General features: G+C 44.2%; 1 protein-coding gene across 1 annotated transcript in view; it reads right to left on the bottom strand.

Annotated features, from left to right (window-relative positions):
- Nucleotides 1-15,254, bottom strand: part of LOC126199368 (uncharacterized) — a 542,567-nt gene extending 527,313 nt beyond the window's left edge. Inside the window, exon 1 of the mRNA XM_049936265.1 lies at nucleotides 15,138-15,254. The gene's annotated coding sequence lies outside the window, so the exon portion shown is untranslated. The remainder of the gene's footprint in view (nucleotides 1-15,137) is intronic.
- Nucleotides 15,255-24,856: the final 9,602 nt, after the last annotated feature.

The following is a 24,856-nucleotide window of genomic DNA, read 5'->3' as shown; positions in this document are numbered from 1 at the left end:
GTATCTAGACGTATCAGGGACCCCATATCATCCCAACTGCACACGCCCCACACCATTACAGATCATCCGCCAGCTTGAACAGTCCCCTTCTTACATGCAGGGTCCATGGCTTCATGAGGTTGTTTCCATACCCGTACGCTTCCATCTGCTCGATATAATTTGAAACGAAACTCGTCCGACCAGGCAACATGTTTCTAGTCATCAACAGTCCAATTTCGGTGTTGACGGGCCCAGGCGAGGCGAGGCGTAAAGTCATCAAGGGTACACAAGTGGGCCCTCGGCCCCGAAAGCCCATATCGATGTTGTTTCGGTGAATGGTTCGCCCGCTGCCATTTGTTGATGGTCCAGCATTGAAATCTGCAGCAATTTGGAAGAGTTGGATTTCTGTCACGTTGAACGATTCTCTACAATCGTCGATGGTTCTGTTGTTGCAGAATCCTTTTCCGGCCGCAACAATGTCGGAGATTTGATGTTTTACCGGAGTCCTTATATTCACAGTACACTCGTGAAATAGTCGTACAGGAAAATCGTCACTTCGTCGATACCTCGGGGATGTTGCGCCCATTGCTCGTGCGCCGATTATAACACCACGCTGCAACTCACTTAAACCTTGATAACCAGCCATTGGAGCAGCAGTAACCAGTATAACAATTGCACCAGACACTTGTTGTCTTATGTACGCGTTGCCGACAGCAGCGCCGTATTCTGCCTTTTTACATATCTCTGTATTTGAATAGGCATGCCTATACCAGTTTCTTTGGCGCTTCAGTGTATAACAACACTGCACATTGCAGTAGGAAGATACATGGTATTTTTATAGGTTAATGAAAGACTCAGAGCGGAGAAAAAACTGTAAACTGCGGTACCACTTCTGGCTATAACAGCGCCTCTAACTCTATTGGGCGTCTAACCTGGTTGGGTGTGAACTCAGCTTCAACGACAGATATCGGTACGGCATTCCAAGATGCTTCAGCTCGATACCAGAGTTCATCAATGCAGCCGGCGAGTTACGGCGTGCCACTCTCTCAGCAACCCATGCCCAGATGATTTCAATGGATAAGGGATCTGGAGAACGTGTTGCAACGTCACGTTCCTTATAACAAGATATCACAGCACTGCATGTTGTACGTACTGTCCTGACCTACCTCTGTACTCTTGTGGAGTAGAGGGCTGTACTAGTACAGAGGTAGGTCACGATAGCATAGACAACATGTGGTCTTGCAATGTCTTGTTGAAAGGTAACCAAGGCTCAGTGTTGTAAGTGGGCGCACCATTGTCGGCGCACCTCTGTCAGCTGTCCTCAGTCTGCTGCCACCGCCAAGGTAAGGCACAACAATGGTCGCCATATTCATCGTCCGTAGTGCCTTGACATCATCGCGGAGCGTTCCTGTATTGGTGGGCACGTTGTGCTTTTCTTGTCCAGCAATTGCCAAGTGTGTACAGTCTGTCCATGAAGTACATGCGTATTTCTTTCACTTTTGTTGGGTGTACCTGTCCGTGATGTCTCTCGCCCATAAAGAAAGCTCTCTGGAGTTAATAGAAAATAGCTCTGAGCACTATGGGACTTAACATCTGTGGTCATCAGTCCCCTAGAACTTAGAACTACTTAAACACAACTAAACTAAGGACATCACACAAATCCATGCCCGAGACAGGATTCGAACCTGCGACCGTAGCGGTCACACGGTTCCAGACTGAAGCGCCTAGAACCGCACGGCCACACACTGGCCGGCTAAGTTCATAAAAGGCTACAAGCTTAAACTGGAATTCTTGTTTAGGAAATCGATCTTAACAGAAATCCGAGAGAATACGACTGAACAGCCAGCAAACAAAGAAATTTGAAGCTTATTAAACTGAGGTAGATGGAGTAGCTGAGGCTTTAAATACAATCTTTGACATATATTTGGTTACCACTGCTGCATGGGGGCTTAATTATTAAAAAAAAGGATGCAAATACTTTTTAATTTTTAGTAGCTGTTTGTCCGATTACGAAGTGTCGTAAACGGTAGGCCCTGACTAGTATTTGTACGCAATCTGACTGCAAAGAACAACAACAAAGAATGAAATGAAATTTCCGTTAACACAATTAATTAATTAAGTCCCCAGCAACTATAAAACCTACGAAACCAAAACACAAGTATAACTGTTCTGTGTGTGGAAGTATGACTCAACGTACGCATCTGGCACGGTTCTTCTTCAATAACACAAGAAATTTTAAATATCATTTATACTGAATTAATTAAAGAAAATAGAAATACCATAATTACTCAAGAAAACCAGAATTACACTCTAATCCAAGAACACAAGCCAGATGCTTTGTTGACTGAACCTGTCATGACGCATTATTCAGGACATTGAAATAATGAGAAAAAAAGAATAAGAGTTTTGTTACCTTCATATACGAGTATATTGACGAAAAGCACTCTAATCATTACAATATCTCCATTGGAACATCATCTGCTCTCGACAAGCACTGCCCACTACGACATCTCAACAAGCACACCCACCGCTAATTCTCAATAATCACTGCCCACTACGACTTCTCAACAAGAACTGACTACTGCCACATCTCGACAAGAACTGCCAGTGGAGGCGGTGGAACAATACTCTCTAGCGCGATCTCTGGCGCTGTGGCTCAGTGTAGCCACCTTTCACTGCCAACAAATATTTGTTGCCTGTTAGCCTGAAACCAGTCATCAGCCTAATATCAGAAGTTTTACAGCCTCATCACTATCAAAATAGCCAACTGACTAATACATAACGTTATTCCAATATAAAAATTTCTGAAAACATTGTCCGACAAAACAGCGATGGTAACCGGTTTCGATCATATGTAGAAAATCATTAGACCGTATCTCTGCAATGCAAAAGGCAGTTCTCCTTATATGCTAACCTGTATCAGTGTAATACAATTTATCTACTTAATAAAGTATTGGTACTCGTCAATAATAAAACAGAAAAATTTTTATATCGCTAGGTGGTGAGGAGAGTCGACGGGCGGAAAACTGACTAGTGTCGGAAGTCACCTCTGGCAAGTTATTCTGATAGTTTTCATAGTCCTGAATCTTTGTCGTGACAAAATTTCATTACTAGAACACGAGAAATGTTCTGGCTGTCTCAGCAATAACGACAGTGTTTTTGTTCTTGTTTTTAAACACGAAATTAGTATCTCTACCCTGGAAATGAATCATCGGTTGCCACGCTAACGAAGCTTTATTGCCGTCTTTATCTCTGAAAAAAATGTATTACGCATAACCGTATCTTGTCTAGAGATAAGCTTTATCAGTTTTCCAAGCGGAATACGAATATTTTGCACTGACCGTTTGAAGAGGACTGGGACGATTGTAGCAACGTGTGGAGATGTCACATTTGCGTTCACTGCATTCGCTTCATACGAAAAATGGAAAACCATAAGGTCCGTGAGGAATAACCATAGAATTAATAAGGGCAGCTCCTATGATTGTGCCTGATATATTTGACTGGTTGTTTAAGAAGTGTTTGAAGGCCGGCTAGGTACCCAAGGAATGTAAAAAAGCGTGTTATTACTTCAATGCACGTGAAGGGAAGTAAGCAAAACTGTGGAAATAACCGGGGTATACGTGTGATGCCATCGCTATTACGATTATATGGGAGAATCTTAAAGAATAGAAATGGAGGCTACAATATCTGAAGAACGGAGTGGTTTTAGGCCAGGGCGCTCATGCACTGATGAATTATTGACATTACGGAATGTAATACAGAAGACAATTGCCAGAAGATGCAGACCTGTTTAGTCTTCGTGGATTTGCGAAAGGTCTGTGACACGGTACCACAAAACAATCTGTGGACAAGTACAACAACAACAAAAAGGCTTATCACCTACTTACATCAAAGCACGGACTGTGAGAGTTCTGTCAAAGTAGGAGATTAAGTGTCACCGGGGGTTCCTATTACAAGAGAACTACACCAAGTGTGCGCTACAGCACCGACGCTGTTTAAAATCAAAGTGGAAGAAGGAAATTGGGCGTGGAGGAGCAAATGTGAAGGTGTGGGAGTACAAATCTCTTCGATGATGAACACGTCATCATAGCAGGTGGCCAAACTAATGATGAGTGCGTGCTTCTGAAGATAAAAGACGAATATGAAAACCGGTATTTCACAATTATCTTGAGAAAAACCAAATAACTGAAGGTTAACGATAGAACCATAGGGAATGTGGAGGTTGGAACCAATAAGATCAGGGTATGTAAGACTTAAGTATCTGGTGGTTATGACATCATCAAAAGGAAAAAGTGAAGATGACTTAAATAATAAAATAGGACGTTTCATGCGACCATTGAATTCGGTCCTTTGGAATAACAACATAACAGAAAGGACGAGACAGGTGATGTATCGCTCGGGACGTTGATAACATCGCTAAATACGGAGGAGAAGCGTCAATTAGACAAGTTGTTTGCGCTAGAGATGAGTTTTGGAGCCGCAGCTGTGGCGTCTCCATCGTGTACCAAATACCAACATAGAGAGGCTATGGGCATCGATAAATCAATATAGACGCCATCGAGACAAACGTCTGAAATGGTAAGGACGTCTAGAACGGATGGACGATACACAGTGGCCAAAGGAAGTGTGGCAGTGGTCCCCAGCGAAAAGAAGAAGGTGTCGTGGATCTTAGAGGAGCTGGGGTCGAGATGTCCGGGATGCAATGGGTGCAACAAGCCTACGAGAAGGAGACTGACATGATCGAAGGAAGTGGCATACGGGAAGCGAGGAGGAGGTGCCAGCCGTAGAATACTCGCAATATGATGACGACGATGGTGGTGCTTGCCCTTCTATTCCTGCACTTCTGCACAAGAAAGAAAAGAGGCATCATGTTGACGTACCTGGACAGCGTTAACTGAGCACGGCGGTCGAAGGAACTCTTAAACGCTCTCGTTTTCGCTTTCGTTCGAGAAGTCTGTATCCGGTCAGTCTTTCCAGCACTTTTTGTTGCGCTGTTTCGGATCGTAAACGACACAGGCAACGGGACCTGCTCCTGCTCTCATGAAACATGGACATTTCCCACAAGAAGCTATCCAATCGACTCGAGATGTTCCGGATCCAGAGAAGTCAGCAGAGGTACTTTTTTTATTCCGAGAGCCGCGTCACGGTCACGGCCAGAGAGACTGCGCCCAGATCATATTTTAACCTAGGACAAGACAGCAATTTCTGTAGCAGATACAGCAGCAATTTAAATTTCAGTAACGGGTGACACCGATGGTTATCTTGCTGCAAGATGCCATCTCCGTTGGAGAAAATATCAAGGATGATGCGGGAACTAACGTCACACTATACTTAAAAATATCTTGTACGCTGAAACTCAAATGGATTGTTGACAGCAAAATTTCATCAGTAGATAAATACACTGTAAGGAGGTGGTTAAGATACTCAATTGTTTAAAAAATGCCTGTCAGACGTACGTGTGTATATACTCACGCACAGAGACTAACCAAAACATTATAACCATTAATCCTCTGTATTTTGTGTCACCTATGAAATTTATTTCTGGTGGTATGACACGATTAGAAACTGACCAGCTCACTTACCGGTTAACAGAAAGTCAGTATAAATTTGAAAACTTAATAAATCACGGAATAATGCAGATAGAGAGGTAAAAATTGACACACATGTTTGGAATGACATGGGGTTTTATTAGAACAAAAAAAAACAAAGTTCATAAAATGTCCGACAGATGGCGCTGGACAGCAAAACGTCAGTGACTGCTACCGTGACGGGTGAGAGGTACGACGATATGTTACAGAATTGCATCATCCCCAGCCTGGCTGATAAACACCTGCTGGAACGTACGATGTTTATGCAGGATGGCGCTCCACCTCATATTGCTAGACGCGTGAAAGATCTCTTGCGCGCGTCGTTTGGTGATGATCGTGTGCTCAGCCGCCACTTCCGTCATGCTTGGCTTCCCAGGTCCCCAGACCTGAGTCCGTGCGATTATTGGCTTTGGGGTTACCTGAAGTCGCAAGTGTATCGTGATCGACCGACATCTCTAGTGATGCTGAAAGACAACATCCGACGCCAATGCCTCACCATAACTCAGGACATGCTTTACAGTGCTGTTCACAACATTATTCCTCGACTACAGCTATTGTTGAGGAATGATGGTGGACATATTGAGCATTTCCTGTAAAGAACATCATCTTTGCTTTGTCTTACTTCGTTATGCTAATTATTGCTATTCTGATCAGATGAAGCGCCATCTGTCGGACATTTTTTGAACCTTTGTATTTTTTTGGTTCTAATAAAACCCCATGTCATTCCAAGCATGTGTGTCAATTTATACCTCTCTATCTACATTATTCCGTGATTTATTCAGTTTTCAAATTTATGCTGACTATTTGATCACCCGGTATATAAAAAATAGCAACTTCAAAGTTTTGTTCCTAACCCCTCCCCATGGATAAGTTTCTGCTTACGACCTTCACCACTGCCCACGGCGAAACTGAATACCACCTGCTGGCGCTGTGGGCACGTAACGTGTTAAGGAAAGTACGGTGGTTGCCCAGAAAGTAAGTTCCGATTGGTCGCGAAATGGAAACCACTGGGAAAACCCGGTAAAGCTTTGCACAGATGTGTTGGGTAGTGTGTCTGGTATGATCGTCGATCTTGTCGCGTCGCTCTTTACAGTTTTGAGTGAACAGCGAGCACGTAAAGACGCGTAGGGAATAGCGTCTCCCACCAAGTATGTGGGCCTGGTTAGAGATTTCGCCTGTGTCATGCAGCCCACATAACACAACTTTCGAGCAGTTCCTTCATGCCAATTTTCGACCGCACACTGCAGGGGCAATGAAGACGCTCCTGCAGCGTTACCGATGTGTGTTTGATCACCCACATTACAGTCCGTAATTGGCTCCCCCTGACTCTCATCTCTGCTCACAAGAGCCGCTGGCTATGAAAAAAAATTTTTCCTCTGACAACGAGCTGCAGACCAGTGCAGATAACTGGCCGAAAGCACAGGCGCCTGCTTTCTATGACGAGGATATTGGAAAGTTGATACAACACTACAACAACATTCGAAGTTGGAGCGGCGACTATATAGAGAAGTATGTGGAAGGTGTACCTAACTGTTGCAAATAAAACGTTTCTGGTTTTCACTGTGGTTTCCATTTCGCGACCGATCGGAAGTTACTTCCTGGACAACCCTCGTATATGAGCAGAGGAGAGTCAAATCATTCTAGGACCGATACCGACCGCAAACGGACAAATACACTGACATAAGCGTGACAAAAGCGACGTCGATTAAGCGTAGATTGCCACAGCCCGTCACCTAAGGAGAGGCGTGTCGGAAACGATGAAGCCGTTCGGATGTTCGCATGCTCCTATCGTGAGCATTTATGGAAAGCGACTGAAGGGTGACGAAACCACGAGCAGTGACAGGTGTTGGGCATCGACGCCTCATCGCAGAACGGGGAGGTCAGAGTTTGCCTGCTCTGTAAAGGATGAGAGACGGCGAAGTGTACCGAGAGAGGTGGCGCAGTGGTTAGCACACTGGTCTTTCACTCGGAAGGACGACAGTCCAAACCCGCGTCCGCCATCCTGATTTAGGTTTTCCGTGATACCCTAAATCGCTTCAGGCAAATGCCAAGATCGTTCCTTTGAAAGGGCACGGCCGACTTCCTTCCCTAATCCGATGAGACCGACGACCTCAATGTTTGGTCCCCTCCCACACATCAACCAACCAATGGCAATGTGTGGCAGACCTGACGACGAGTACAATCCTGGTGCAGGCACAAGTGTTTCCAAGCACACTGTTTAGCGCACATGTTGTCTCAGCATGGGGCTCCGTAGCAGACCATCCCTAGTTGTTCCCATGGTCAGTACGATTGTATCGGAAACGGGGTCATCGGGGTTGTGGAAACGTGTCGCTTGGTCGAATCAACCACGTTTTTTGTCACAGCAGGTCGATGGTCGTTACTGGATATACCTTCATCCAGGTGAACAGCTGCTACACTACTGGCCATTAAAATTCCTACACCACTAAGATGAAGTGAAACAGACGCGAAATTTAACCGACAGGAAGAAGATGCTGTGATATGCAAATGATTAGCTTTTCAGAGCATTCACACATGGTTGGCGACGGTGGCGACACCTACAACGTGCTGACATGAGGAAAGTTTCCAACCGATTTCTCATACACAAACAGCAGTTGACCGGCGTTGCCTGGTGAAACGTTGTTGTGATGCCTCGTGTAAGGGGGAGAAATGCGTATCATCACGTTTCTCTTTGATAAAGGTCGGATTGCAGCCTATCGCGATTGTGGTATATCGTATCGTGACATTGCTGCTCGCGTTGGTCGAGATCCAGTGACTGTTAGCAGAATATGGAATCTGTGGGTTCAGGAGGGTAATGTGGAACGCCGTGCTGGATCCCAACGGCCTCGTATCACTAACAGTCGAGATGACAGGCATCTTATCTGCATGGCTGTAACGGATCGTGCAGCCACGTCTCGATCCCTGACTCAACAGATGGGGACGTTTGCAAGACAACAACCATCTGCACGAACAGTTCGACGACGTTTGCAGAAGCATGGACTATCAGCTTGGAGACCGTGGCTGCGGGTACCCTTGACGCTGCATCACAGACAGGAGCGCCTGCGATGGTGTATTCGACGAAGAAACTGGGTGCACCAATTGCAAAACGTCATTTTTTCGGATGAATCCAGGTTCAGTTTAAAACATCGTGATGGTCGCATCCGTGTTTAGCGACATCACGGTGAACGCACATTGGAAGCGTGTATTCGTCATCGCCGTACTGGCGTATCACCCGGCGTGATGATATGGGGTGCCATTGGTTACACGTCTCGGTCACCTCTTATTCGCATTGACGGCACGTTGAACACTGGACGTAACATTTCAGATGTGTTGCGACCCGTGACTCTGCCCTGCGTTTGATCCCTGCGAAAGTCTACAGTTTGGCAGGATAATCCACGACCGCATGTTGCAGGTCCTGTACGAGCCTTTCTGGTTACGGAGAACGTTCGACTGTTGCCCTGGCCAGCACATTCTCCAGATCTCTCACCAATTGAAAACGTGTGGTCAATGGTGGCCGAGCAACTGTCTCGTCACAATACGCCAGTCACTACTCTTGATAAACTGTGGTATCGTGTTGAAGCTACATGGGCAGCTATACCTGTACATGGCATCCAAGCTCTGTTTGGCTCAATGCCCAGGCGTATCAAGGCCGTTATTACGGCCAGACGTGGTTGTTCTGGGGACTGATTTCTCAGGATCTATGCACCCAAACTGCGTAAAAATGTAATCACATGTCAGTTCTAGTATAATATATTTGTCCAATGAATACCCGTTTATCATCTGCATTTCTTCTTGGTGTAGCAATTTTAATGGCCAGTAGTACAGAAATGTACACCGCCCAGCGGACGCAAATCGCTGGGGACAGCATTATGTTATGGGGGACATTTACCTGGAGCGCCATGGGAGATGTGGACAACCTGTATCCCTTCATGCTTGATGTCTATCGTGACAGCGACGGCATCTTCCAGCAGGATAACTGTCCGTGTCACGAGGCCAGAATCGTATTACAGTAGTTTAAGCAGCACGATAGTGGAGTCACGATGGTGCCTTGGTCACTGGAATCGCTCTATCTGAACCTGATGGTACCCATTTGGGACACTATCGGTCGCTAGCTCCACGCCCACAAACCGCCGGCCCGTAATTCACGGGAGTGTGACCTGTGCGTGGACATCTGATGCCGCATACCTGCGGAGACCTACCAGGGACTTGTTTAATCTATGTCGGGCAGAATCGTTGCTGTATTGCGATCCAAATATGGACCAAAACACTATTATGCAAGTGGACCTAATGTTTTAGTTCACCAGTGTATGTGTTTCAACAGCGGTGTGCCCCAAAATACATAATCGTTTGTGCAGTACAGATACGGGTGTTGACACAACCCTTTTGATTCAAATGACATTTCTTAATTTAGGCAAAATGGATAGAAAATCTGTATACTCCGTTTCCAGGCAGTATTCGATGGCAGATAGACTAATCCGTTCTTGCAGGTGTTCGCTTCCTCTTACTTGACGTTATAACGAAATTGGTGAGTTTCTATACGAGTGATTCACAAAAAGACTCACCCAAGTGCACAATGTAAGCTATTGATTAGTCCCCTCAAGTAACTAGAAATCTCTTGTTTTATACATCTACATCCGTACTCTGCGAACCACAGTGCAGTACATGGTAGAGGGTATGTCCCACTATACCAGCTATTAAGGTTTTTCCCGTTCCACTCAAGTATGAAGCGCGCGAAAAATGATTGTTTATATGCCTCAGTGTATGCTGTCATTAATCTAATTTTATCCTCAGGGTCTCTATGAGAGCGATATGGTATATTCCTAGTCGTCATTCAAAGCCAGTTCTTGAAACTTAGTTAGCAGACTGTCTCGGGATAGTTTCCGTCTATCTTCAAGAGTCTGCCAGTTCATTTCTTTCAGTATCTCAGTGACACTCTCCCGCGAGTCCAACGAACCTGTGACCATTGGTGCTGCCCTTCTCTGTGTATGTTCAATATACCCTTCCAGTCCCATTTGGTGTGGCTAACACATATCAGCAGTATTCTGGGATGGGTCGTACGAGAGATTTGTAAGCAATCTCTTTTGTAGAGTGACTGCATTTCTGCAGTTTTACACCGGTAAACCGAAGTCTGCGGCCTGTTTCACCGGCAGCTGATCCTAAGTGATAGTTCCACGTCTTGTCCCTGCTAAGTGTCATACCCAAGTATTTACAGATTCCAGCTGTGACTCAATAATTATATTCATAGGGCACCATGTTTTTTTCGTTTCCTGAAGTGCACAATTTAACATTTTTGACCATTTACAGCAAGCTGCCAGTCGTTACACCACCCTGAAATCTCATCAGGGTCTGACTGAATATTTGTACAGCTTCGTTCAGGTTGTACTTCGTTGTACATATCTGCATTATCTCCGCAAAGTCTGAGTTTACTTTTAACATTGTCCACAAGGGCATTAATATACAGCTTGAACAGCAAGCCACCCAACACACTTTGCTGGGGTAAAGCCGAGGTTACTTCAAAGGCTGTCGATGACTCTCCATCCAAGATCACATCCTGCGTCCTTTCTACCAATAAATGCTCAGTCCAGTCACACATTTCGTGTGAAAACCGATATTATGGTACATTTGATAATAAGCGTAGGTGTTATACTGAGACAAATGCTTATCGAAAATCGAGAAATTCTGCATCTACCTGACTGCCTTAATAAACGGTCTTCAGGAGAAAAGTGAGAGGTGGGTTTTACGTGATCAAGGCTTTCGAAATCCATGCTGATTGGCATGGAGTAGCTCTTTTTGTTCGAGATACCTCTGTCAAGGACATTGGACAGTTGCTTTGTTGACCGAGCGAGGTGGCGCAGTGGTTAGCACACTGGACTCGCATTCGGGAGGACGACGGTTCACTCCCGTCTCCAGCCATCCTGATTTAGGTTTTCCGTGATTTCCCTAAATCGTTTCAGGCAAATGCCGGGATGGTTCCTTTGAAAGGGCACGGCCGATTTCCTTCCCACTCCCTCCCTAACCCGAGCTTGCGCTCCGTCTCTAATGACCTCGTTGTCGACGGGACGTTAAACACTAACCACCACCACCACCACAGTTGCTTTGTGAATCACTTCTGATAGAGTTTTTGTAGACAGGTATGTCCTGTGCTTTATTCCAATTACTGGACACAGCTGTTTGTTGATAGATTATAGTCAACAAAGGGGCTAACTCAGCTGCGAATTGGGAATATAATGTTTTAGGGATTCCATCGGGCCCAAGAGTTTCACTCAATTTTAACGACTTCAGCTGTTTCTGAAAACCATTGACACTGATATACTTCACTCATCTCTCCAGTGGTACGAGAATTAAGTTGGGCAATACTCTTCGGTTTTCTTTGCTGCTCTAAACTTCAGTTCCAGTCTCTTCCAGGGGTGACAGGACACTAATTTTGGTGTCACTAACATCCTTTACATATGACCAGAATTTCTTTGGGTCTTGTTGAATGTGCAATTCGCATGTACGAAAGACGCAGTCCAGGTAGTAGTTTGTCGGCCAGTGCCCTTGGAATTGCCCCTTCCAAGCACGTCTCGCACCCTGAGTCAGACCTTCGGTCAGACACGGCCTCCAGCTGTCTCACTGCCAATGAGGCTGGCCTCCTCTGTGTGCGAATTCCAGCGCTCCACCCTAACACTTAGCGAACGTTCAGATTCGTAAATACTCTTTTTGCAGCCGAAGAAATCTTAGTAAATGCTCCTCTTTCAGTCAAAAAAAATCATTTCGTGTATTTCCGTTGCTGAGAATAAGTCAGTGCCATAACAGTCGTGTGTTAGCAGCCATGGAAGCTGTGTTTGTCACTTCCAGCTAGGCTCACCTTTGCACTATTTACCAACATCCAAGGGCATGCTGAAAAGTAATGCCTCCGAATTTTTTACGTGAAAATTCATAAAGCTTTTTAAATAAAAACAAACATTATTAACGTTCTACCTCTTTTTTCTTCATGTCTACATATCTGCAGCCCTCTGCCATTAGAGGGCTCCGAACTGTAGCGAGTAATGTGACGTCTTGAAACGTCACTGTGTTGGTGCTTGAGTTTCGAATTCGAAGAGTTCGTCCACACATGAAGCCCCGTATCCTTGAGATCACACACGATTGCTGCGACATCTGCAATAATCCGACGCTTTGGGTTCACAGTAATCGATCCTCCACCATACAGTCCCGACTTGATCCCATTTTGTTTTGATCTCTTTCCAAAACTTGGAGAACACCTTCAAGAACTTCATGTTGACAGTGATGAAGCGGTGGAAGCAGAGGTGAGGCTGTGGCTGCATCAACAAAATCAAACAACAAACTCGTCTCTCATTGGGACGAATTTGTTCGTCGTCAGGGTGGCTGTGATGAGTAATAGTTATGTAGACATGAAAAATAATAAAGATCTAGAATACGAACAACGCTTGTTATATTTAAAAACTTTGAGTTTTCACGTAAAAAATTAGGAGGCGTTACTTTTCTAGCACGCCTTCGTATTCAGTGTCATTCATCATTCAAGATAGGGCAGCCCGTGTCAGTTTTAAACTACAGTTACACAAGTCGTGCTGTCACAGTGTCTTGGTTAAGAGTTGGCAGTAGAGGTAATTCCGAGTGTAATGATTGATATGATATAAAACAGAACATTTTGCACTACACAATGGTTGTTTCCGGGCAGAGTCAGGACTCTGCCTTCCGTCTTTAGTAATCAAGGTGTTGGTCAGTTAATACCCTTACTTCAAGCGTTTTAAGTGTGAAGTCAGTAGTGAAAGTTTTTATTATACCTTAAAACTTAAGATATACTGAATGTAAATAGTCAGTGTATTTATTTTGGCAAAAAACACGGTTACAGTTTTTCATTTATTTATTTAATCCACAGTAATCGACAAGATCCGAAACGGTGTACCAGCTACAATTAAAAATCAAATAAAGCATCGAAAGAAACGTTAAACAACCACTCGCTCAAGTTAACCTGGTTTCAGAAAGTGTGGCACAAATGACGCATATCTCAGAGCTCTACACTTCTTCAAAATAGTCCCGAAGAAGACTTTTAGAACGCCACGTGATGTATATTTCGACAAAAACAATGAAGGAAATCAGAAGTTTCGTATCGAAGAAGTGTGGCAGTAAGAAGAACGGATGCGACGCTTCGCAGCGTTATAAGTAGGGTTCTAGAGTGTACATTAAACAACAGAGTTTGCAATTTTTTCTGCTACGAAAAGTACACCTTATATTATTGCTTCACTGTGTACACGATTATGAAACAGCTGACGAATTTAATTCTATGTGCAACAACTGAACTTGGTTTCTATTTGCTATACAGCAACCGATTTCGGTTTATATTGAACAATGCTCAAAGGAAATAACACGACAGAAAGTGCATAGACATGTACTGATGTATAAAAATATATAAAACAAAGTTTTAGTAATACAGAAAACATGATTAGCTGAGCCACATACACAACCTGTATTTGTAAAATGACCAATCCATGGTATACAAAAACTGTCAAGAGACACATGTAAAATATCATATATAATTACAGTGATTGTACAGCACATTCACGGCATTATCAGGACGTTGTGTCAATGAAAATGATAAAATTACTTAGGAGTCCTTGGTATTCTTCCTGTACCTGACTAACAAGGCGACATGTGACTTGCCTCGTACTCATGTTATTCAAAGATCATTAATCACAGGCTGAAAATGTGACATGTTTTCTAGGTCTACATATTGCACCTACATTAAACTGCAGATAACGTACGTTAATGCATTGTTACTTGCTGCAGAAGTACAGTTATTTACACTATATCTTGCAATCTAGCATGATATCTATTTTATGCAGTGACAAGCCTTATTTATGGAACAAAGTTAATGTTCACAAAATCAAAAATGGCTTTATATGACCTTAGCAATAAATGAGCTTAACGTTAATTCATTATGGGCAGCACGTTAATGAAGCAAACAGCATAAGACGGCGTTATCTGTGTATAGTTTAAACAATTAGTCAAACTGTGAAACGTAATATAATCTTAAGGTAATGGTTAGCTGAAAGTGAATAACACATTTTAAGAAAACATGAGTATTAGGAGACGTGTTCTGACTGCAATTCCTTTAAATATATCTGCGTATCTCTTAACAACAGATAACATTGTGGTTGGACCGTCATGTCTAACGTATCGTATTATCACGTAAGGTGAAAACGTTTATGAACTTGAAACCTATCTACCATTTCATACAGTTCAAATTCGATGAGTATCTGTGTGGTTGTTGTGATTTTCGTCAGTATAAAGGCAAACTGCGATAGCTCCCTTACTGCCAGGTGACGATGAGTGACGTTTGCACAGGATTGTCATGATATCGCCCAGCCAAGTCGTAGTAGTAGACAAGTAGTTAATTCGCGGTCTGAGGCTGTATCAATCCATGCTCCCACAAACACGCAGAAAGCGAAACCGGAGTGTAAATAACACAGTACGACGCCGTGACAGCTACTGTTTCAGAAAACTGGCTCGCCAGGCCACCGTCACGTGGCTCACTGTACGAGACAGAGCGGACGCGCCGCTGTTGCTTCCTACCTTTTGCGTTCAGCTGTCGTGTCCGCGCGCCGGGTACGCTGCAGGGTTCGTGCGAGGAAAGGCAGACACAACTCACTTCGCACTGCGCGGAGGCCAGCTCGCCACTGGCACTGAGAGCTTTGCAGCCAGCGGGTGCCGCGGTGGTCGCGCCCTCCCCTCCCCCTTCCATGAGCTCTTCACTACCCCCTCCACTCGCCAACGGACTCGGGCACCACTGCTGTAGGGCAGGCGGCCTCCAGTTACCCCTCTCCGGCGGCGGCGTTACCTCCGTTAGCAGGCGTGCGCGGATCGATAGCCAGGTCGACCGGTTGCCAGGGCAACCAACCAGCCGTGCGGCAGCTCTGACGCAGGTGTTCCGCGGGCATCCGATTACGGACCGTCAGTGCTGATAGGCAATCGCTATCTTTCAGAAGCTCTGCCACAGTGCAAACCGCTACGGTTAATCCCGAAACCTTGAGAGCAATTTCGTCAAAATGCATCCTATTTAATTTTAGGATAGACGTATTAGCTGCTAGTTCTTGACGATTTTAGTTAAAACAACAGTCTAGATCGCAAAACATTTGTCTACTACGACTGCTTTCGCCTTATTTTAAGCTATACTCAGATTAGAATGAAGGTCAGCGTTGGCCGTAATTTTGATGGTTTATTGATAGCAAAATCGATTTTCAATCACATAGTGATCATCTTCAGTGCTGTAATGTACAAATTAAACTCACAGGCACTGGTATCAAGTTATCATCAGTAACCAAAGCTATGTAACGATCACAATAACTCAAAAAAATAACTTTTTAAAAAAGGGGAGGATTAGGGAATAAGAAAAGGAAATTTACTGACTGTAATAGAACATACAGTCAGCATTAATCTTTATTTTACAATTACCATTGCCAACTTTAGCCCAGGTAAAAAGATATTCGTCTGCATTGAGCTTCTTCTTTCTTCTTGTAGACAAAGTAAATGGCTTATCTGGAATAAGTGACCCATAAGGAACTTTAGCAAGTAATCCTGTACTCTCTGCTATACTCAGAGTCCCTCAAGCCAGGATGTTACCATCAGGGAAAGCTATCCGCAGATTAGAAAGAAAGTTCAGCGTTGGCCGTAATTTTGATGGTTTATTGACAGCTAAATCGATTTTCTATCACATAGTTATTGTGATCGTTACATAGCTTTGGTTACTGATGATAACTTGACACCAGTGCCTTTGAGTTTAATTTGTACACCACAGCACTGCCGGCCGGTGTGGCCGAGCGGTTCTAGGCGCATCAGTCTGGGACCGCGCGACCGCTACAGTCGCAGGTTCGAATCCTGTCTCGGGCATGGATATGTGTGATGTCCTTAGGTTAAGTAGTTCTAAGTTCTAGGGGACTGATGAGCTCAGATGTTAAGTCCCATAGTGCTCAGAGCCATTTGAACCATTTGAACTACAGCACTGAAGATGATCACAATGTGATTGAAAATCGATTTCGCTGTCAACAAACCATCGAAATTGCCGCCAACGCTGGCCTTCCTTCTAATTTTACGTATATGATCGTTGTGCACACAGCACTCTATGGAGTCGCCAACCAATATCCTCAGATTTTTTGGGCACCCTATGGCTGGTGATGGCTGCTCCTTCGCTTTCGACGCGATACCACGATCGTACACTGTGACCGATGGCTGTGGAGCCACAGGTTAAATAGTATGTAATTCCCGCGCCGTCTATGGATCACGTCATCAACAGCCAATGGCACACGCTTCACAAAAATTGAAATGTCGTTGAGAACGAGAGAAGAATCAGTGTCATCTAGTGACATGTCAAACAGATCGTTCTTATTAATGTTTTGTCGGTATACGAATAAAATAAGAACAGGCCGCGCGGGATTAGCCATGCGGTCTAAGGCGCTGCAGTCATGGACTGTGTGGCTGGTTCCGGCGGAGATTCGAGTCCTCCCTCGGGCATGGGTGTGTGTGTTTGTCCTTAGGATAATTTAGGTTAAGTAGTGTGTAAGCTTAGGGACTGATGACCTTAGTAGTTAAGTCCCATAAGATTTCACATACATTTGAACTAAAGAGCAGTCATTATATGGACACGTACTACTCTCTAGTTCATATGTTTATCGACAAAAAACAAATAACAACGATGTGTTTGTCATATCAATACATGACATGTTTCTCCTCTCATTCTCAACGACATCTCAATTCTTGTGAAGCGTTTGCCATTGGCTGTTGATGATTTCATCCGTAGTCGGCGCCGGAACTGCATAGTATTTGACCCGTGGAACCTCAGTCATCAGTCACAGTGTACGATCGTGATATCACGTGATAAATCTAGGAGCCGCCTAAGTATCAACCATAGGGGCCCAAAAAATCAGAGGATGGCTTTAGCATAAGCCGAAACCGGTCATAATAAATAAATGTTATTGCCATCTCGGCTGTTGCTTTAATCAAAATATAGTACCAGATCGCTGCACTCCACGGACAATGTTGTCTAAATTTATCTTGATGAATTTGCTTTGCCCTTCTTTATTGATAATGGACCCTGAACCCATGGTCAGTTCCTAGACAGCATCAGAGGCCCAGGTGAGTCGCTGTAGCGAGTATCGGACGAAACGTGGCCATGAGTTCCCCTTTCGATGGGGTATCGAATTACATATTAACGACAGTGCGAAAGAGATTGATGTGCCGAAAGTCGTTACAATATGACCACTTCTTCGTACCGATTTGTTATAAGTAAGGTGCAGCTATTCACAGAGGTGCAGTGTGGGCTGTAATTAACGTATGGCAGCGAAACTTGGCAGATATTCTAATACGTTAATGCGGAAACGATCTAACTGGAAAAAATTAGTTCCAATTTTAGCCACCAGGTGCAAACCTGGCGCTTGGAATACAATAAAGACGAAGAGAAATGTTTCCGTTTGTAATGGATTAAGAATGCGACGTGGACAGAAAAGGTCAAGCAATTTCCTAGGCATAATATTGATTTTATTATTTACTGCCGCTTACACAATTTGTTCAATATGAACACTGGAGTCGTCGACGAGATGCTGCATCGGTAAAATAACGTGATAAACAGTTGCTCGCTGCAGTTCCAGTGTAATTTGAGCAATGTGTTCCTGTGTACTGGCCTTCAGATTAAGTTGAGAGCAGATGCGTCCATGGTAAACGCCTTCTTTTAGATACGCCGCCGGCCGGAGTGGCTGAGCGGTTCTAGGTGCTACAGTCTGGAACCGCGTGACAGCTACAGTCGCAGGTTCGATTCCTGCCTCGGGCATGGATGTGTGTGATGTCCTTAGGTTAGTTAGGTTTAAGCAGTTCTAAGTACTAGGGGACTGATGACCTCAGCAGTTAAGTCCCATAGTGCTCTGAGCCAAAAGTCAGCGGTGAGCTTGCAGGCCACGCATCTGTAAAACCTCTGGAGATACCAAGTTTGTGGAATATTGCATTCAGCACATCTTTCACTGGCCCAGCGACGTGAAGTGTTGCCTCATCTTGCATGAGAACAGTGGTTTCCACACAGCTGCGCTCTTCGAAAGCAGGAATCACATAATGTACAAGGAGGTATCGATAATGTGCAGACGTTACGGTACACTTGACAGGCCCTCTGGATGTATTGTCTTCAGACGAACGCATCGAGAATAAAGGCCCTTGTGAATCCGCGCCACAAAGGCACATACGGCGAGTGCAGTGGCTCTTCAAGAACAGCGCGAATTTGGCAGTTCTGTCTATTCACTACACCCTTGTGCGCCTCGATAGCTGAGTGGTCAGCGCGACCGATTGCTGTGCAATGGGGCCCGGGTTCGATTCCCGCCTAGGTCGGAGATTCTCTCCACTCAGGGACTGGGTGTTGTGTTGTCTTCATCATCATCTCATCCCCATCGACACGTAAGTGACCGAAGTGGCATCAACTCAAAAGACTTGCACCAGGCGACCCGTCTACCCGACGGGAGGCACTAGCCACACGACATTTCATTTCACTACACCCTTACGTGCAAAATGTGCCTCGACACCACATACGAGTGCCTGCCCACAAATTCGATCCGTGCCAGAAACCGAAAAGCAAATTGAGAACGTTGCTGCTGTTCATGAGATTTCAGTTGCTGCACCGGCTGGATGTTGCACTGTTACCAATATTGACTGTAGAACTTTCCATACCGATGACCATGGGATGGACAAGTAGCGCGACACTGCAGGAGCTTTAGCACTATGCAGGGCACATGCTGCGTGGTCAGTGACAGCAAAAGCAACCTCGTCAATAACTTTCGTCGGAATAGGACGCCTTCCTCTGCTTGATACCACACCAAGCTGATCTATGTCTTCGAATTTCGTCTTGCCTCGCCTCAGACCTTTCACTCGGCGATACTCTCTCAATGCAGCACTATAATTGCTGCCGTACACATAAAACAGTTTCACAAACAGCGCACGGTCTTTCGTCTCGATAACCATACTCTTCACTCATGTTATGGCTCATCAAATGACAACGTGGATGTCATACCGTCATACAAGCAGTGTGCAGCCCCAGAACTGCTCCTGCTGGCTGCCATACGATAATTATGGCTCTCACTGGATCTCCATGAGTAGCTCCACTGTAATTATAACCAGCAGGTAGTCACAAAATGATCAGTTCATATTATATAAAACTTACCAGCGAAATTTCTACAGCGCAGTCGAAACAACGTTGGCAGCATGTGGACGGGCATCATTCTGCAACTGAATGGTGCCCTCTGACAACATTCCTGGCCGTTTGGAATTAATGGTGCACTTCAATTTTTGCAAAGTGTCGAAGTACCGCTGTACGTTAACTGTGGTGCTGTGTTCCAGAAGAGGCAGGCCGGTTTGGCAGAGCGGTTCTACACGCTTCAGTCTGGAACCGCGCGACCGCTACGGTCCCAGGTTCGAATCCTGCCTCGGGCATGGATGTGTGTGATGTCCTTAGGTTAGTTAGGTTTAAGCAGTTAAGTTCTAGGGGACTGATGACCTTAGATGTTAAGTCCCATAGTGCTCAGAGCCATTTGAACCATTTGAACTTAAAGGTAAACAATATTTATAGCAAAATTGAAACTGCCAGTGTTCAGTTCCGATTTTATTTGAAAATTGTCGATCTTTTACATGAAACAGGGGGAAGTTGTAGTAAAAATAAAAAGAAATACAGATATATCATATAGCGCTAGAAAACGCAATTTCATCCAAAAAGCATAAAATTAAAAAAAAAACACTGCAACAGAAAAACGTATCAAATATCGCTTCAATACATTGTCAAGCTTACGCAGAACATGTTTGTTATTTACAAACAACTTTCCCACTTACCAGTAATAACAGGACACTCTTGCCTTTTATCATGATATAGAACGTTCTACTGAGCATAAAATAACAACAATATTTATACACATTTTTGTATATTTGTGCAAGGAAACTCTACTTGCATCACAGGCAATTGCTTTGGTTCCATAAAATAGCGGAAATTACGCGCCTGATTAATCTTTGCTACGTATAAAATGCAATTTATGTTTTGTAAGGATGTAAATTACGCAGTTTAATAACATTGAGCGATGTGCAATTCTAATTATATGCAAAACTTACAATGAAACAAACAGAAAACAAAGAGAAGTCATCGGCTCCCAGTTTCTCTCATAAATTCCTTTGTGTATGTTTCCCTACAAATTTTACCAATACTACCCGTAATCCTACCATTTACTACGTCGTTTATGCAGTGTGCCAAAACTACAGTACCGTAGTACTCTGCTCTGCATTTGGTAGAGCGCAGCTCTACTTTTAGGTATTTTACTGTAGTCACTCTTCTCAGCGGTCATTTGCCAAAAGTGTAATCGAACAGTAGTGGATCTTGTTTTTAAGCATGTGGTACATTTCAGTTCCACATGAAGCGTCTAGAGATCTTATTGTATCGGCTCCAAGAGTAACAAGTCCAGATCACCAGCAAAATTTACGTGCTACGTCACGGGATAATATCCTGTGGCGTAGGGCATAAATTCTGTTGTTGAGCTGACCTTCTGTTCTTGGAACTGATACAATCATATCTGAAGATGGCTCGTGTTGAACCGAAATCGACCAATAGTTTGAAATTCAATGCATTGGAGACGAACAATAATGTGCAACAAGAGAGTGCTGACTTTTTCCGAAAAAGACAGTATGTTAATATTTGCAAAGCAGTCCATCTCTTTTCCCCTTTATGTGCAGTACCTTACTTACATTTAAGTTCCAAATCAGTTGCACTAATTATCGATCCTCTGCCGATCTTCCTGCATTTCGCTACAGCCTTCGGCTGTTACAGTCTTTCTACAGACAATCCGCCAGAACTGTCAGCGTTTTCCATGCTGTATTCTTGTGTGGATGTCAAGAAGTCTCCAAGTCTCTTTGCCCACGAAGTCAATGACTGCTGTTTCTAATTCACAGTTCCTTTGAAAAAAGAAACATCTATATAAACTACACACTTTTAAAGATTTAAATTCCTTTGTAAAGAAATTAGAACCATCGTGTTCTTTGTTGTGACGTTCTGAAATTATCAGTGTGCTAAAAAATAACTGTAATTATCTGCGGCATTCATACATGTAACTTTTGGTACGTTCAAATGGCTCTGAGCACTATGGGACTTAACATGTGAGGTCATCATTCCCCTAGAACCGAGCACACCTAACGCGATCGTGAACTTAGTTGACCAAGGCTACTAGCAAAAATACCGTTGTCTGTGCCTCTTTATGATTATCTACGGTAGCCTGCTGTAGCTTTACAGCTATATTTAAAGTAACCATCCGGAGCGACCTGAAGTGGAACGCTGTAACGTTACTAGCGGCTGGTTCGACTGTCGCAGGGCGGACTGAATCTGACAGGTCGGCTGAGGGCCGGCGTGAATATTTGTTGAGGTAGCCAGCTGTCAGATGGACGATGACAAGCGAACTGAGCGCAAGTAAAGGCGGCTAGCAAGCCACGAGGTCCAGCGGTCATCGGGGTTTTCCCGGGAGGAAAGAGGGATGTGTCCCGGCGGCATTCTGTCGTGATAAGGTAATATGCAGGGCCCTGTGACTTGAAAAATCGTTACTAGTGTAATTTTTATGAAAGTACATAAAATGCCTTAAGAGCATGCTAGAAAGAAACCAATGACAGCTTTGGAAACGCAGCAGTGGGATGAGCTCATTGAACATAAGTCCATGTTTGAAGCTTTAATATTAAAAAAGGCATTAATATTATTACTATTATTGTTTATAACAAATGATGACAGCTGAACCCATCAAGAAAGTCACACTTAAGGTACACCAGCTGAGAGGGTAATGCAAGCAATGAGGAGCTCAGTGAAATGGCTTGGACTCTTTTGACGACAGCAGACCGACGTGAGGAAGCCATGTGAAATATTTGATTTACAAGGTCGGTCGATCACTCAATATCCTACGAACGGTATCCCGCGTATGGTAGAGAGCTGATGTTGCACTCTGACTGATTCTTTGCCGTGCCGTGATCCGGTCTATATTAGATTATGGGTCCACATTATATGGCAATGCTTCGACGTCTTTACCAAGCAACATCGATACTCTGCAATACCGCGACATGGGAATCTTTCTTGGGACAATGAATTCTACACCTGTGAATCCACTTTTGGTGGGGGCAATAAATATGCTCTATCACTTTCGGAGGACTTTCTTGTCTCAGAAATTCATCCTTAGGAGAGCAGCGCAAACCATCCTCTGCTTCAAAACATTAACTGCATCATTCACGAAAACGGCTCCGTCGATAGGAGTCGAAGGAGGAGGTCACCTCTACTAGTACAAAGATTCAGACAGCAAAGATATATGACACCCCTAACCCTAAAAGACACTCTGCCTCCTGCATTTAGCTTGGAATACGAAGTACTCAGCCGCTGGTCTACAACCATCCAACAGGCTCGGATCGAACTTCCACTACTTCCACTGCCGTCTCCCATCTGTTTGCATCAACATGTCCGTCAGTGGTCAAAATATTCACTGACTCCCCCAAAACAAGACATTGTACCGGCTTTGCTTACTTCTGTTGGGATTCACAATTTTGGGCTATGTTTAAGCTTACGACGGAGGCCAGCATTTTCACTGCCGAATTTCTTGCAAATAGGGAAGTCCTTCGACGGTACGCAGCTCGTGGTCTAGCATTGCTGCCTCTGGATCACGGGATCCCGAGTTCGATTCCCGACCTGGTTGGGGATTTTCTCTACCCGGGGACTGGGTGTTTGTGTTGTCCTCATCATTTCATCATTTCATCATCATCATCATCATCATCATCATCATCATCATCATCACCATCATCATCATTCGCGTAACGGGGTGGCGACAGGAAGGGCATCCGGTCACCCTTTGAACTAACCATGCCAAATTCGACCATAACCTTGCCAACCCTGCTTAACTGTTGGGCGAAGGCACAAGCAAAAGAAGAGGAGGGAAGTCCTTCGACACGTGGCCATCAGTTCGACCATATACTTATTGTCACGGATTCGAGGAGTGGACTAGTAAACCTGGAAATGCAATAATGGAGTTACAGCATTAACTACCATGTGCTCCATGTAATTAACTTAATCTGCAGGTGTGAAAGTCAAAATAAATGTGTCCAGTTATTGTGGATCAAGGGACACTGAGGCACTTCATGTAACGACTCGGCGGACCACCTGGCGAAACAAAGAGTGATTGATGGCCAAACACACTACACTTGGCTTCTACATACAGATCTTGTTGCTGGCGCAAAGAAAAAAGTTCACCAAGAGTGGTGACAGACGTGAGAGATCTCACAAAAACACAAAGGCATTATGCCGCAATACAGCCGAGAATTCCGCAAAATACCTGGTTGTCCCAAATCAAACTACCGAGACATCATACCACTACTATCCGGCGAATCCGGCTGGGCTATGGCTCTTATCCTCTGGATCTTTATCGGATGAAAGTTCCGCTATCTCCGTACTGCAAAATCCACCAAACTGAGATTGCAGACCTCAACCAAGTGACACTAGGATGTTTACGCCATGAAAGACAACGCAAGGTGGGTAAGGCTTTGATCAAAGGAGGACTTCCTCAGCATCTCTGACAGACCTGTTTCGGCAGCTGTCCATAACGGACCATGTTAGTATAAGCGCATATCCAGTTATAAGTAGGACGCGAAGGATCCATTTGAGAAGTTGTGATGTACGGACTGTGTTGAGTGTATGATGTGCAAAGTGTACCCTGAAGTTTAACTGGAATTAATGTAATATCTAATGCCTATGCTGTATACAAGATACTGTATACCAAATCTGTCTAAATAGTTAATACCCAAGGCCAACAAATTAAGAAAAAGCTATGTAATTAACAGGCAACCTTTCTAATTAAACAGTTAAACAAATATACAAAAATACTTTAAACAATTTAGTTTATTTACGTAAATAGTGCCATCTCTTTGGAATCCTCAACAGATACACAAATGATCTAATCAGCATGGGTTTCTTTCTTTAACCTTCCAATAACTTTCAGTGTATATTTAATTATAGTTGCGATTTATAATACAAGGTGTACAACTTTGCTTCCGCCGTTTTTTCCCCAACATTTGAGGCTTTAATGAAACAAATTGCTTACACATGTATCATTCAAAGTATTTTCCATCGCTGGCCACTACTTTCTCCCATCTTTCAGGCAGTGTACGAATCCGGCGTCGAAAAGATTGTTTATCTTTTGAAGCGATCCAAGAATGGATCCTATCTGTGAGATCGGAAGTGTTGGTCCGGCAGGCCATGCGTCACTGAT

This window comes from Schistocerca nitens, chromosome 8 (genome assembly GCF_023898315.1).
Source record: "Schistocerca nitens isolate TAMUIC-IGC-003100 chromosome 8, iqSchNite1.1, whole genome shotgun sequence".
Taxonomy (NCBI): Eukaryota; Metazoa; Arthropoda; class Insecta; order Orthoptera; family Acrididae; genus Schistocerca; species Schistocerca nitens.
This window is presented reverse-complemented; position numbering and strand designations above follow the sequence as displayed.